This window comes from Somniosus microcephalus, chromosome 17, assembly GCF_052327205.1.
Source record: "Somniosus microcephalus isolate GS21.2 chromosome 17, FLI_Smic_1.0, whole genome shotgun sequence".
NCBI classification, from domain to species: Eukaryota; Metazoa; Chordata; class Chondrichthyes; order Squaliformes; family Somniosidae; genus Somniosus; species Somniosus microcephalus.
Window position 1 is genome coordinate 44,899,616 of NC_141003.1, and position 14,187 is coordinate 44,913,802.

The 14,187-nt window shown below is 43.6% G+C and overlaps 1 protein-coding gene and 1 non-coding gene across 3 annotated transcripts in view; both read left to right on the top strand.

Annotated features, from left to right (window-relative positions):
* The window catches only part of tafa5a (TAFA chemokine like family member 5a), an 849,608-nt gene that overhangs the window by 776,926 nt on the left and 58,495 nt on the right, over window positions 1-14,187 (top strand). The window lies entirely within an intron of this gene.
* LOC147105696 (U2 spliceosomal RNA) lies at window positions 4,034-4,220 on the top strand. Its single transcript, XR_015081661.1, has one exon. It is a non-coding gene; the product is annotated as a U2 spliceosomal RNA (small nuclear RNA).

A 14,187-nucleotide genomic window follows, 5' to 3' on the forward strand; every position in this document is an offset into this window, starting at 1 on the left:
ATTAAACCGAGTCACTGTTTACCTTTTCAGCTGGCCATAAAAGATCCCATGGCTCCATTCGAAAAAGAGCAGGTCTCCTGGACAATGGCCCGGATTTTGTGCTCAGCGGCGAATGACCACAGACTTTCTATGGGCTTTTGCACTGCGACTTGCAGTAATTAGAGAGTCAAAACAGCGCGGCACCCTCTACAGGGAATCTGGGACCAGTGTGAAGAAGGCAAGCAACGGTATGTCAGATTGAATAATCCTTACTGAGGGGCACAAAGTCTAAACCAGGTATTGTAAGTTAGAATATTTAATTCAATGCCAAATCATGTACGGAAAGCAAAATAAAAAGAGGGAAAGAAAGATGGGATTAAAAGAGAGATAAAAGAGACAAAGAAGCAGTAAAGGAAGAGGTTTATTTTAATTTTTTTTAAATCTTCAACAATAATTAAAATCTGAAGGAATGAGACTCCACACCTGTAAAAGTACATTTTCAGTGCCAGAGAGGTTGTTTGGCAGTAATAAAGCCTTACCACACCGTTAAAAATTCACTTACTTTTGAATGGACAAGCCCTAACTTTTTCTGGCGTGTTTAGTGGGTATCGAGTGGGTAATTACAGCAACTTCACCCCCTTCATGTATGTGAATGCCGAGTCTCTCTGGAGGAGCAGGGCATCTCAGACAGCAACTTCCTGATTTCCACGTTTAACTGCGCATCTGCGGACACCGGAAGTTGCTGTCTGATTTACGCCTTAATAATGGTGAACGCTGATAGCCTCGCCGTTATTCTTAACGCAAAATCCGGGCCAATAATTATCCCTTAACCAACATCACTAAAGCAGATTATCTGATCATTATCTCATTGCTGTTTGTGGAGCCTGCTGTGCGGACTTTGGCTGCCGCGTTTCCTACATTTCAACAGTGACTACATTTCAAAAGTACTTCATTGTCTGTAAAGCGCTTTTGGACATCCTGAGGTCGTGAAAGGCGCTATATAAATGCAAGTTCTTTCCTTTCTTTACTGACTGATTCAGAATTTGGTGCACTGCTATGAAACCCCCTGGTTTTAACTGGAGTAATGCAGTAAACATGGAGCAATAAATGATTACTAACCACTGAAAACTTTACTATCTGTCTCAGCCACTGCTGGCATGAACAGGTGGGATGAATGTTTGCTGCTCATCCCAGTTCTACAGAACAAAGTCTACATGCTGAGAGTGTCAGCTGCACTCAGATCTCAAGAGACTTCGAAGTGCACAGCAGTCTGTTTGGTTACAAACTGCCGACAGAGCATTTGGTACTATTGTTATCAATTTGACAGAATTCAGCAATTTTTTTTTAAACTCTTCACTTTCACCAGGACCCTGTTACTAAGGAGAAAGATATATTTCTATCTGCCTGCTCTTAGCAAGTGGATTTCAGGTTGGCAAACTACATCCAATGATGGAATTTGGAGCGCAAATTCACGCATTAGGAGCAGGCCTATTTTTCCCAAAGGTGGACAGTAATGGAAGTATAGATGCAGTAACTGACAAAGGAATGATACACTGGCACAGAGATATAGGCCCAGATTTTGTTCTCAGCGGCAAAGGAATAGCTTTCGCTTTTCATCACGTACAGTTACCCAGAGACTTTTCCTGGGCTTGTCAGCGGGGATTCCAACTAATCCACCGTCTATTTCAGTGCGGTGCCCTCTACAGGGCATCTGTGAACGGGGAAAGCAACAGCGAGGCTCTTCAGCCAATCAGACTGAAGAATTCTCACTAAGCCACACAGAGTCTAAACCAGGAAATAAAAAACAGGAAGTATAAATTAGATTTAAATCATGTACAGGAAGCAAGATAAAGATTGGTAACTACAAATGGGATTAAGGGAGAGAGATAAAAGAGACAAACAGAAAAAGTAAAACAAATATATATTTTTATTTTAATTTTTTTTAAATCTGCAGCATTAATTTTCTTCTGAGGGAATGAGACTCTACACTTGTAAAATTATTTTTTTCAGGGCCAGAGAGGCTGTTCAGCAGTAATTATCACTTATTGCGCCGTTAAAAACTCACTTAATCCTAAATGTATCAGTCATAACTTTTTTGGCCGTCTTTAGTGTGGAACTAGTGGGTAAGTACCACAAGTTCACGCCATTACAGTGATTTCAACGCCAAGTCTATCGGCGAGGACTGCAACAGCGCACCCTGTGGAGTAGCAGGGTATCTCTGACAAAAACTTCTGGATTTCCACGTTTAACTGCGCATGTGCTAACGCCAGAAGTTGCTGTCAGATTTACCCTGTAATAACGGTGAGTGCTGATAGCCTCGCTGTTATTAATACAGCAAAATTGATGCTGTACAATTCTCTGTTTAGGCTCAATGTAATTATGCAAAGCTTTGCCTAGTTTGACCATTTCTATTGAGTGGGAGGTGGGCTGAGGGACTCCGCCACCCTTCCAATGGAAGCAGTCCAAGGCCCAACCAATTTTCAGGGTCGGGCCTCATTACCATTCTGTTGGTGAGCTGCTGGCACGTTCGGAGCTGCTTGCCAATTTTCGGGGGTTGAAAATCCAGCGGCTCCACCGTGGAGCCCGGCTGATCCAGGTATGTTAAAGGGGGGAAGACAATCCTGGGGACGAGCCCCAGAGGGTTGGTGCATCGAGGGGGTAGATTTCTATGGGACCAGAAGGGACATTAATGCTCCTCATGACCCACTAAACTCATTTGCAAACCTATTTATTCCCTTTTGCCAGTGTTCCATTTAAGTAGCGCTGGTTGGGCTGCTCAAGGAAAATAGCCAATGGGCAGATTCTGCGTGGCACATGCTCCGCCCTTTGGCACTTCAAAATGACATCAGGGTCCTATTGATGTTATAGAACTATGATTCGTATGGGCGAACGAGGCTCCCACCTGCTCTTGGCAGGCGCCTGAGCCACCTACTTCAAGGCACTAACCAAAATGTTGGTGACCCGTACGTCAGTGGAATTGGGGCGATAACTCCTGCACATCTGTTTCAATCAGACACTATTCCAATCCCGCCCAGTAGAGAGGATGAAATCCAGTCCCTTTCGGGAAAGAAAAACAAAAGAACGTGCATTTATATAGAGTCTTTCATGACACTTGTGAAATTGTGTCAATTCAACTGTGTATCTAATTTCAGCACCTTTGTACTGTCAGATTCTTTCTAGACAGTTCTCCCACTGATACCTCTAGGTTAAAGCTAATTGGAATTATTTTATTATTTCCCCCTACTCTTCTTCCTTTACATCCCCTTCTCTTCTGAAGATACTGCATTATGCTGATGTCAGGTTTCACGGGCACTGGTAGCTAATGCTGTAGCATTTGTACCTCTCCCAGATGGCCAGTTTTCATGTGCAAACCTAGACGATAAGTGTGTCCTGGACAAAATCTATCTCTCCACCAAAACAGATGATCTGCTCATTTATCGCATTGCTCTGTGTGGGACCTTCCTGTGTACAAATTGGATGCTGTCGATGTCCACATAACAACAGCGACTACACGTCAAAAATAATTGATTGCCTGTGAAGCATTTTGGAACAAACTGAGGATGTGAAAGGTGCTATATAAATGCAAGTTTATTCTTTCTTCCTTTCTTATTTGATCATGATGGGATGAGGCAGGGGTGGTATTAAACCAAACCCAAGCCTGTCCTCACCCGTGTTTTCCAGCAAGAGTCAGTGAATAAAGAGCAGGAATCAGACCAATGGCTGATTTTTCCCTTCTCCAGCTTAGAGGAATTGAGACCAATTTGCAGCACCCCTAGCGCCACCTTGGCTGAGGTCAGGCTACTCAGCCCAGACCAGGAATGAAATTTGGGACTTTCCTTTATGCACAGAAGTATTGGAAATCTACTAGATGCTTTTATGCTTTAGTTTTAAGTGGTTCCTGATGGTAAGTCTCTCTCTTGAGCTCCGTTTTTAACCAAGCGGGAGCGGGGCTGCTTCGGGTCTGATGCCCGTTTTACACCCCACCTGATTTTATGCACCATGTAAGATTAGAAAGGGGAGAAATAAGCTCCATGAAACCTGAAACCATTGGTAGGTTGCTCCTCAGCTTTTTGGCTAAGATCAAGTGTAGTATCTATTATCAGTTTACTATCTGATACGTCCCCTATCTGGAGACCAGTGCTCACTGGCTTTTAAGTAGGACAAAACGCACATGCGCGGAATTTTGAATGGACCACACAGCACAGGGGGGGTGGCGAGTAGGGGTGTTGGTTTGCATATTCTTTAAAGGGGATTATTGGTGTAGGGACATGTATTTATATGTAAAACACTTATTACTTAACCTAGCCCTTTTCAGCTTCACAGTAGAATTCTGTAGGGATGGATAGAATAATAGATGCAGGTAAGATTTTTTAAGGAATGAACACTACAAAGCTCCATGTGGCTCATAGTCTCGCCTCATGGGGATTGAACTGCTGCATGTCACTGAAATGCCTAGGCATTGAAATTGCTCGCCTGAAATGATAGACATGTGGACTCCGCAATGAAGCCTTAACAGGGGAGAATAACAAAATGGTTGGTCTTTATTTTAAAACACGTAAGGCATTTTCCTTTATTTAAACATAATTTATTTTAAAAAACCACAGTATTTGAGAGAGGAACGACGGTACATTGAGAGAGAGGATATGCTCCATTCTCGTTCCAAATATGAAGTAAGTGTGAGGTAATACAATTTTGTTTTGTTATATTCACAATAAATGTGGCAGCGTGTAGCAAATCCACATTTCAGTGACTGAGGATCTTTACCTGCTTCTGCAAATGAAGCCAAGCAAGCAGCGTGTATGGATGTTTACCACTTAATAAATAATGGATTGGCATCTGTGCTGCCTTTCCAGCTTGAGGATGTGCTGCTGATTGAAGGATGAGACCAAAGGTTAAGTTCCTTATTTGTCTACGCTATCTTTATTTAGTACATTTGTCTACGCTATCTTTATTTAGTACAATAGTGAGTATGTATTCCATTGTTGCTTAAATGAATAAAAACATTGTTGTGACAGCACAGTCACCTCAATAAAGCTCCACTGCTCTATGTCAGAAAATAAGCCGAACCTTTAAACAGACTTGTGTAACCAAGTGGATTAATATTGCTTTAAGGCAACACTCTAGGCTAAGGCACTATGATGGCTTTACAAAAAATATTCACCATATAATTTAATTTATTTATATAAAGAATAAAAACCCCTCTGTAAATTTCTTTTAAGTCTTTAAAATATTCTGACGCCTGCTGGCTTCCTAGTTGTAGTTACCACTTTCATATTGTTTCTGCGGCTTAGGTTTTGAAACAAGATAATTTGGCATCTGCCTCTTGACCCATTCTTCACTGTTACCAGATTTTAGGGCCGGTTTTAACTCCTGGCGGGAGCAGATGTCAATCTCGCATGGGAGTGAGATTCAAAGGCCCAGCACTTAAAATCGACCAGGCCTCATTTGAATCCCGCTGGTCGGTTGCTCAGCCGTTTCCGGTAGAAAGCAGCAACTAGCTAGCGGGGTTGGGGGGGGGGGTCGAAGATCGGGCGGCACGGAGCCCACCCACCAACATCTGGAGAAGGCTGCCAGCAGCAGGGTAAGTCCAGGATCGGGGAGGAGGTGGGGGGTCGTGTTCCGAGGGTCTCGCGACTGGGGAGGCGCGGTTGCCTGGGGAGGCAGGGGCTTCGACTTTTCTCAGTAAGGAAAGTTTTTTACTTGCCTTAGTGGCCTTGCTGGCACCCTGACAGGTTCACCTGGTGGTGCAACTATGCCAGGCGCCCCACTCTATAGGATCCCATGTATGTCACGGGACCCTGATTTGTATTTATTAATGAGGCTCCCACTAGACTCTGGTAGGAGGCTCATCTGCTGCCGAAGCCAACGGTCTTAAAATCGCAAATTGGTAGGAATGGAGTAGGAAATGGAGGCGGTCTATTTTAGCTGGTCCTCCACTCCTTACCTGCCAACTGGGATGAGTTAAAATTCCCCCTTTTATTTTTAGGATGAATATTAAAAGCCAATGAATTATCTTGGAGTATTATTTTAAATACACACAATGGGGTAATTCATTGACTAATCTCGTTTTCCCACAATAATACTATCAAAATATACAACATCATCTTCTATCCTGTCATCAATTAGCTGCCAGTTTAACATGTTTAATGTTATATTGTACAAATAATTCAGCCAACTTTATTTCTTTTGCTGTAGAAGTTGCCTATATTTATTCTGCTGTTTAGATTTAGACATCACACATAGTTACCATATGATGGACTGTCATTTAAATAGTAAGGGGAAAAAATTGTTGATGTAAAGTATTCTTTATTCCTGTCTGTAAGATTTTAGCCAGTGACTGACTTGGAGCTTACAGGGCTTGGAAAGAATATGGTCAGTAAATTTTATCTGCACTCGGAACAATTGCACGAATGGCTTGTTTGCTATTTCAAAATTTCACCAACAGCGGCTGCACTGCTGAGAGTTGGGCTGATGCGCCACACTGCATCTGTCTACTTTCCATTTCTTTGGGCTGGATTTTCTCAGTGGAGATGTGCTGGACATGGGACTTCTGGTTTCTGGGTTTCAGTTCGGCCCCCAGCGACGTCTGACCAACCCACGCTATTTTCCCTTGATTGGCCTTGTTAAGCCCGGCCAATTAAGGGAAAGCCGGTGACAGATGATGTCAGCATATGACGCTTCATCTGTCAAAATTTTTTTGACAGATGTATTGTCAGCGTTTGACCACTTTGAGAAACCGTCAAACACTGACAATCTCTGTCCTAAGGTGAGCCCTTGCACACAGGCTCACCAAGACCTCTTTCCTCAGCAGAAAGCAGATGGCTGCTGCATCTGAGAATGCATCAGCCGTTCTGTCATCTCTGCCATTGAGATGAGGCACCTCTGGATCCTCAAAGGTTGAAGCCTGCAGAAAGAAGCAAAGTAAGAAACTTTTTCCAACACTTTACACTCACCTCTCATACTTACCTGTCCACACTTGCATCCATCACTCACCTCTACAGCTGACATTTTGATCCCTCTCACTCCTGCAGGCCCACTGCTCGCTTCGCTGACACTGACGAGGTTTGCAGCCATCGGGAAGCCTGCAATTGCAGGCGTAAAATGGGAAAAAGCCTCAAAACTGCCTGTTAACTACCTGTTTATTGGCTCTAATCCCCTTCCCACCTTGAGGAGACAGGTCCCTGCGCGACTCGGGGACCTGCCTCCCAGGAAGATGGTACAGAGGCAGGTTGGGAGCGGGGTCGGTACCCGCTCCCAGTTTCTGCCATTTTCCCAGCAGTCCCGCTTCCATACTCACCTCCCCAGGGCTGGGAAAATTCCCCCCTTTGTGTGGGTCCACAAGCCATTGCAAAGTTAAAGAGAATAAGACCAACTTGACACAGACCTTAGCTGCTCCCACAGCTACTGTTGTCTATTTGGAAAATAAAACCTACTCCCAATTCTGTAATACAATAGCAAAATACTGCGGATGCTGGAAATCTGAAATAACAACAGAAAACGCTGGAAAAACTCAGCAGGCCAGGCAGCATCCGCGGAGAGAGAAACAGAGTTAACGTTTCAGGTCGAAGACCTTTCATCAGAACTGGAAAAAAGCAGGAAATGGAACAGATTTAAAAGCAAGTTTAGGGGCTGGGAAATGGGGGAGGGGATGAAAGAACAAAAGGGAAGGTCTGTGATAGGATGGAAGGCAGGAGAGGTTAAGAGACATTAAGAGATATTCAAGGCAAGAGGAGATGGTAATGGGACATGTTAAGAAACAAAGGATGGCTCTAGATGAAGTGTGAATTGCGCTGGCAGAATGAAAGACAGCTGCCCTGTGGGAGAGGAGAAAAAAAACACAAACAAAAAGTGTGGATAAAAAATATAAATATGTGATAGGGGCCGAGGTTATGATCTGAAATTGTTGAACTCTATGTTTAGTCCAGAGGGCTGTAAAGTGCCTAATCGAAAGATGAGGTGCAGTTCCTCGAGCTTCCGCTGAGCTTCAGTGGAACAATGCAAGAGGCCGAGGACGGTGAGGTCTGAGTGGGAGTGGAGCGGTGAATTAAAGTGACAGGCGACCGGAAGCTCGGGGTCCCCCTTACGGACTGAACGGAGGTGTTCTGCAAAGCGGTCACCCAATCTGCGTTTGGTCTCCCCAATGTAGAGGAGACCACATCGTGCCTTATTTTAAAAAAAAATCTACTTCTCTTTTAGAATAAAAGGCAATTTATCTTGCTGGATATTGCAGCTCGCCATTCCTCTTCTGTGCAGACAACATAACAGCAAAGGTAGACTTGCGTTTGTAGGGGAAACATTTCTAATATATATTGATGTTAGCAACGTTTTAAGTTTCAGTTGCATATAATAATTAGTACTTTGGTAGCCAAGGTTAAAACCACATAAAGCAGTATCACACTTACTATCTATATCTTCTTGATGTTCTTAATGGTCCCACTGTTATTACAAAAATGCTGTTGGCTGTTTTGTTTTACGTGCAGCTATCATTATAATTACTAATTACAGATGATTCAGCTTACTGCAAAAGTTTGGTGGAGCATTAGTGAGTTTTCGAATGTTTTTCATCTTTTTTACGTGCAGATCTTCAGCTAGCACTTCCTAAAGTAGCAATTAATCATCTTATCCTCATGTGGTAATGAAGTAATGGACTGTAAGTGTTAGTGTTGTGGGAGGAGTCTGACATAAAGAAATATGGCAAGTATCAAAGGTTGCATTGTGATGCAGCTTGTGGAATGTGTTTATAGGAAGCTCACCAGTCTAATGGTTAACAGGACATTGCATCCTTATAGAGTCCCTAGAGAAAGAACATGAATCTGTCAACCTCTGCCAGAGCTGCAGAGATGGTGTGGCTAAACTCTCGAGCGCTGATATCAGTGTCTGCACTGTGCAGGTTCACGGGTCAGTTGGAATCTTTTAGCTTGTTGGTGTTCAAATTCAGACACAGTCAATCATGGCTGGGCATGAAAGAATCACCATGTGCTACAGAAATATGTCAGCTGAAATCAAAATACAGGCTTTTGTGTAGTGATCTGCTACATTTCAAGTATAGTTTACATTTGAGTTAAATAATGACTGATTCCCTCTCTGTGAACTGATGTTACTTGCAGAGGTCAGGTTCGTGGACCAGTGGATAGTAGACTTGTGAAGTGTTGTCATCATCAGTCTCCTTTAGTGTTTCTGCTGCCAATAGCTACCTGCTTATCCTGAGGGGAGGAGGGAAGTTTTTCTATCCAGTCAGTTTACGAAACCGACTGATTTTTAGGAGTGGGTAACAACCTTACACTGTACAAACTCTTCTGTTCATAGTTCTACACAAAAAGAGTGAAATTCCTCTGCATAAGTGCAAGCATGTGAGTTAATGCATAGTAATTGTGTATAAGCAGCATGTTTTTTTTTGAACATGGAAGTGGCAGCTGAGGAACAGCAGATGCTGAGGTGTCCTGGCCAAGGTACTCCACAGCTGCTAATGGGGTTTCTCAGTGGGATCAGCAGTCATGGTTGCAGAGGCTAGTTCTGTTCTGTTGAAAGCAATCCACCAAGTGTTTCTCCTCCTTCAAATAAAGTGGACACTGGAATTTGTACAGAATGGAAGCACCATGGCTGTTTCCTGGATTATGGCCATTGGCGTGCATGATGATGTTTCTGTGTTCAGACACTTCTTGAATATTAATTGACTGCAAACCCTTTCTTGCTATAAAAGCTATCAGGTTGATGTGCAGCACTCTGATCCTGGCATGGATATCGTGTGCAACTCTTTGTAATAGAAGGAACCCTGCTGTCCAGTGAAAGCTATGTGGCCTGTCCAGCTTGTGCGTTCTTTCCATGATGAAAGGGTTACCCTTTGCAAAGACAGCATTTGCCACTTCCTTGATACATGTTTGCACTGTACACCACTTGATATTGCAGATGTATCCTGGGGTGGCTTAACAAGATACAAAGGCATGAATGCTTCATACTATATTAACCTTCACTTCTGTAGGCAGAGCCATCCTTGATCCAATGTAATGTTAGATGTAATGTGCAGATCAATGGGTAGCAGGTGGTTAATTATGTAACAGCCCATATCCATGCGCAAGTCTTGGGCTAATGGCAGGCGTGCCCAGAATGCCTTAGGGGTCATTGCATCTGCAATTATTGGCCCCTCATGAACTCCTCTTCCTCATTTCAATTATTGGAATACCCATCCTCACTACTTTGTGAGGTGCCACTTCAAAGCAAATAGAATCCAAAAATAATGAAGAAAATGTGTGACAAACCATGTGCTGACTTACCATTTTGAATCTACTACTAGTGGCTCTCCAGTTTATGACTCTGGGTGGGCGGGAGGTTAGGGGGAGATCTTGAGCTATGGCAGCAGTGGTGAAGGATCGTGTTGGGGCCTGGGAGGACTGGAGGTCTGTTGGTGTGGTAAATATGGGGAGGGGCGGTTGTGGAATAGGCTTTGGAAGAGTTGGGCAGGGTGTTGAGGCAGCAGTAATAGAGGATTCTTACAGTTTCAGAGGTTGTTAGGTTAGTGATGAGGAGCACAGGCAGTTTGGGGGGGATCATTTTTTTTGCTGTGTGGTATTTCATTGCTTAGCAGAGAAAGACATTTTGAGGGTAATTTTGTAAGTAGACGGTGGCGTTTTCTCAATTATCTGCATGTCCTCTGAACATTGCTGTGTTAATGGAGAGAAGGCAGAGTTGTAGAAAGTAAATACTGTGATTCAGGAGGGAGAAATTGGTTGGCCCTAGAGTGTCAGAGAATTCAGGGTCCATGATTGAAGGGGACAGGGATGCGTATTTGAATATCCACAGATGTGAGATTATGGGGGTGAAAAGAAATAATCAAAAGCTTTTATATATGGGATGGAAGTGAAAAGGTATAAGTGAATATTCTACAATAGGGTGCTTTGCATGATCAAGTGTGGGTTCCCAAGGATGGGACTGTGTGAGTGTCCATAAATGCCTGATTGTGTTTAAACTGAGATTTTAAAAGTTATTTTTAATTTGGAAGGAAGTAGAAGATTGAAGCTGGATGATTGAGAAGGCTGGTGTGTGTACACGTGGAGCAGCTGTGTAGCTGGTGTGGATATAGGGACCATTTATAGTCTAACAGGCTTCTCAGGGACTCTGGGGCCGCTGAAGAAAAACATTGACCCGTATTTTCCGATAGGAGGCTTCCTGCGTGTGGAGGCCTCCGATCTGAAAAAAATCTATGGACTTACCTGAGGGGTCCCGAGCTGCGTATACTTCCGATCCTGGGCCTCTCCAACTCGAAATGCGCAGGGCCCACGTATCCCAGAGGCCCATGCGGTTTGCAAGCGTCCCTGGGATCACGTGGGCCATGGGGAGCCAATAGGAGAAGGGAATCTCCTTTCATACACTTGACAGATAGACCTGTCAAATATATGAATGGAGATCACCCCCAAAACACTGTTAAACATTAAATAAATTTTTTTAATCACATTTTTAAAATGAGTTGAAATTACAATAAATTAAATATTTTAATCAAAAATTTTTAATTTTTTGAAAAAAATAATTAAAGTTTTTTACGGGGCTAAAAATAAACTTACCTTTTTTAAATGATAAATGAGTGATTTTTTTTTTTACCCTTTTCAACCCTTTTACCAGGCATAAGATTTCTAAGGGTTTTCTGCGGGCAGAGGTTCTCCAGAAAGCGGAACTATCCACCCATAGAGGCCCTTCTCCAGGGCAGGCATCCGAGCATTTGTCAAGAGCATTCTTGACAGATCGGAAATGCCGGTTTTCAGCACGTGCGCTTGGCATGCCTGAAACCGGCATTTCCGATGTCCCTACGGGTGTGTACACAGTCCCATAAGCATCGGAAAATACGGGCCATAAAGAAGAATTGTATAGGCCAGGTTAATATATATTAGTGTGTAAAATTGTTTGTTTAAAAACTGACATATGGAAAAAAAGTGGATACAACTGGTAAGGATTTCTATTGCTTTCATTATATGTGAAACTTTGGCCCTGATATTTATGGGGAGGTGGGGAGGAAGCTTGGGCGCATGTTTACGGGGGTTGTGGGGGGGGGATACCCGGAAGTGCTGAGAATGCGGAGGTGGCAGGATCTCATTATCATTTTTAAAATTACGTTTCCCACCCGGCAGCTGGCCAGATTGACAGGCTGGCCGACGGGAAAGCCAGTGTTAGAAACTGGGGATGGTTCCCGGTAAACGGGAAATGCCAAGGATTGATAGGAGGGGGGGAGTCGGACCAGCAATCGGGTGGAAGGGGGACTGGGAAAAATCGTGGATTGGTGGTGGGTGGGGAGGGGAAGTGGAGGTGTTCGGACTGGCAATTGGGAGGGAGGGGAGACCGGGAGAGATCACAGGGTTGGTGGCCGGGGGATGGGGGAGGGGGGTCAGCTGATCGCAGCAGAAGATTTAGTTGAGGGGCCGGGGGGGAAGCACTCCTGCACCTCCTGGCCCACAAGCAGTGCTGTAAAAAGCACTTACCTTCTGGATCCGGCTGCTCCCGCCTCCCTTTAGCTGCCGGGTTTCCCGAACCCTGGGAAACCCAGTCAGCCAGTGTTAAATTTAAATGGCTGCTAAAAGCTGAGGAATAGAATGGCTGATTAAATCATGCATAAAATACAGAGAGGGGAAATGTAAATCTCCCCACTGGGTGGGACCGGAGTGGGCAAGCAGTTAAAAATGGAGTGGCTCCAATTCCCGCTCCGTCCCTGCCGATTTCTGATTTTAATGACGGTGGTTGGAGTGGCCTTTGGTCTCAGGCTACTCGGAGTCCCATGATACCAATATGCCAGTTAAATGTTATACTGCCGGATCTGCCTCTCCAGAGCAGGGTACTTGGATGCCTCCAAACCCGCTGCAGTTAGAACGGAAGTAGGTGTGTTCACGGCAGCTTGGGTCGGGTTTTGCATATTTGCCGATTTAACCCCCGACCCACTCCCGCTGATTGTGGGGTTGGGGGGGAGGGGTTAATATCCCACCTTTATTTGAGTTTGTGAGAAGAAAAATGGCAAACAGGAGGTTTTTGGGGAAACGATTTTGAATCATTTTGTTCTGTTTGTGTGACAGATGTAATTATTCTTTTTATTTCAGTGTGACAACCAAATTATGACAGAAGTGCCTCACAGGAAGTGTGACAATGCAGACAGCTGCACAGATTTCATAATAATATATAAGGAAGTGCTTTCCTTACCTACCGCAGATGGATAAATAATATTTTTTTTAAATTCTCAGTAGAATGTGATAGCGGAAGGAAGACACGTTATTGCACTGAAAGAAAGAAGACATTTTTAGACAAAGAACTATCGTTTTTTGAATTCTCAGTATAAATAAAATAAAGCTATCATCAGCCCCTCTGCTACTCTCAGCAGCCTCACTTTCTCTGAAGGAAAAAAAGTAATCACTTAAAAATAGTTTCAAAATTCATGGCCACGATTTGTTCAGAAATCAACCTATCAGTACTTCGGCATGGCCCGAGATGTTGCACTAAGAAAATCATACCAATTCACGCTGGAAGATTTTCCACACTGCGTATTGGTATCATGGATCTCCGATTAGCCTGAGACCAACGGCCACTCCAACCACCGTCATAACCATCAGCATTAAAATCAGAAATCGGCAGGGGCGGAGCGGGAATTGGAGCCACTCCATTTTTAACTGCTTGCCCACTCCGGGGATTTACATTTACATTTCCCCTCTATGTATTTTATGCATGATTTAATCAGCCATTTGATGAGTACCTGCGTTTCTGGTTCAGGGTATGTTCTTGCCTGAGTTAATTACAGTTCTTTTAATGCCTAAACTGCCTATCAGTTTATCCTTCTCTTTATTTTTCCTAAGAAGAGTTTATCATATAAAAAGAAACTCAAACAATAGATTTATGCAACAAAAGGTCCATGTTGTCATTCTGGAGAGACGGGTTGCATCAACCAGTAGAAGGAGTGCAGCAGTGCTTTGAAATGGTTTGTAGCTTGCTTTTTTTCTCCATGAAAGGCGATATCTGTTCTGTGGCAGTCTTACTGGAGTATTGATTGCAGATGCAATCTAAAGAGAATGCTAGAGCTTTGCAAAGGCTTTTTAAAGTGCCTGGAAATTTTTTTATTGGAGACCCTGCTTTCTGAAATTTCCATGGAGATTGCCATAGAAATATTTGATAGCTGCATGCATTTCTAGTCTGAGACATTTGGGTAGATCACATTCTCAATGCTGGATCTTGAATGTTGTGTCT